The sequence below is a fragment of the Penaeus japonicus genome, unplaced genomic scaffold (genome assembly GCF_977035675.1).
Source record: "Penaeus japonicus unplaced genomic scaffold, GWHDUDI00000001_assembly GWHDUDI00000027, whole genome shotgun sequence".
NCBI classification, from domain to species: Eukaryota; Metazoa; Arthropoda; class Malacostraca; order Decapoda; family Penaeidae; genus Penaeus; species Penaeus japonicus.
The window spans coordinates 7,437,524-7,440,023 of record NW_028234429.1 but is presented as its reverse complement, the minus strand read 5'-3'; positions in this window follow the sequence as shown (position 1 = coordinate 7,440,023).

Sequence of the window (2,500 nt, the reverse complement as noted above, 5' to 3'; positions counted from 1 at the left end):
GTGTGTGTGTGTGTGTGTTATATATTAATATATAATATATGGGTAGGGTATATAATATATATATATATATATATGAATATATATATATATATATAATAGATCATATATATATATATATATTTATATATACAATGCATATATATATATACCCACCCCATATATACACATATTTATATAATATATATATATATATAATATAAGTAGTATATATATATATAGATAGATATATATAAATATTTATGTATATATACTATATATGTATATATAATATATATATATAAATATTATATATATAATATAATATATATAAAATATAATATATATGGCACCACACATATATTTATATATATATATATATAATATATATTGATATATATATATATAATATATATGTAGGTAGATATGTATACATATAGATATATATATATACTAAATATATATATATACATATATACACCTATATGTATATATATATATACAGATATATGTATATATATATAATATATATAAATATAGTATATATATATATAAATTTATATATATATATATATATATACATATATATATATATATATATATATATATATATATATATATATAATTTCGAATTTATTGCCATTAGATATCATACTGTTCCCATTAGCCCAATTATAGATGGAATGTAAATCCATTGCTGTTCTTATCATTGTATCATCTCAAACAATATTGCTCCATTTTTTAATGCCTTTGTCAATGCCACCAATCTTAATTATGAACAACAAAGGCCAAGAACGGACCCCTATGGAACTCTACTTATAACATTCATTTGAGAAAAATAAAATAAAATTGATTGATCTACTTTGTCGAATGCTTTTGCGAAACCTTGGTATATTACATCAGCCGCTATAACAGGCAGGTCCCTTGGCATTTGTTGGCAGTGATTTGTGATAAACAAGATCTACCACTAAGGAAGTATGGAAGTTATCATTTTAATTTAATATGTTAATGCCATTGGTCTAGAGTTCTTTGTCTTTTTTCCAACCTCATATATATTGAATAAATTAGGGATAATCCCCAGACCAGGGATTTCTTCCATAAGGATACCATGGGTTTTGCTATGATTTCCTTCCAATTTTTCAAAAAACTTCATTTGGTTAAGCTGCTGAGTGTGTTACAAAAACTTTGATTGCTTCAAGAATATCTCCTTCATTGAAAATAATCGCTATATTTTCTTGGGACGCTAAAGACTTCTTAAAATTTCAGTAATTTCTTTGGGCAACGAACCACCATTATTCTAAGGAGACCCAATTTCCGCTTTTCTGTCTCGTTATATATATTTTATATATTATATATAAAATATATAATATATATAAAATAAAATATATATATATATTATATATATATTACATGCATACTTTTATATAAAATATTTATATATTATATTATATATATAAAATATGTCTGAATATATATATGTATATATATATATAAAAATAAAATATATATTATATATATATCGTTGAGAAACTAGAATAAAAGAGTAAATAATAAAGTCATAAGTAACCGAAAATCAAAAGAAAAAATGAAGCAGTTAACTGCTTAGAAAAAAAAAAAATATATATATATAATATATATACATATATATATATATAATATATATAACATATATATATATATATTAATATAATATATATATTATATATATATTTTATAATATATATTTTATGCATAAATAATGTATATATATGTATATAATATATATATTAAAATATATATATATATATTATATATATATAATATATATGTGGGGTGTGTGTGTGTGTGTGTTTTTGTGTGTGTGTGTGTGTGTGTGTGTGTGTGTGTGTGTGTGTGTGTGAATCACAAAAAACACAAACACAGTAACGTGCACAAAACAGAATTAATAATAATAATAATAATAATAAAATCACTGCCACAAATTGAAAGGAAAAACTCGCGACGTTTCGAACTTTTAAAGAAAGTTCCTCATCAGGCGTAAGCAATCTAAAAATGGATTGCTTACGCCTGATGAGGGACTTTCTTTAAAAGTTCGAAACGTCGCGAGTTTTTCTTTTAAATTTGTGGCAGTGTTTTTTATTAATATATATATATATATATATATATATATATATATATATATATATATATATATATTATTTTTTTCTAATCTGTAACTGCTTTATTTTTTTCAGTGATTTTCGGTTACTTATAGACTTTGTTATTTACTCAAGTTTCTCAATGATATTCCTCGATCTCTAGGTATAATTTATTTTCTGTTCCTTTAGGGTGGCACAGATATTTTGCAAATATCTTTGGAAGCATTTTACAACTTTATCAATACATCATCTCGAGTTCAGAGGGCTTCAGTATCTTTCAGATTCTTCTATGGATTCATCATTCATTATTCTCCAGTCAATTTGATTGTGCCGCGTTTAAAAGGTAGAACTTGGTTTCTGATTTTACTACTTGTTTTTTATTATGTTTTTGTCAACCTATTTAAAGT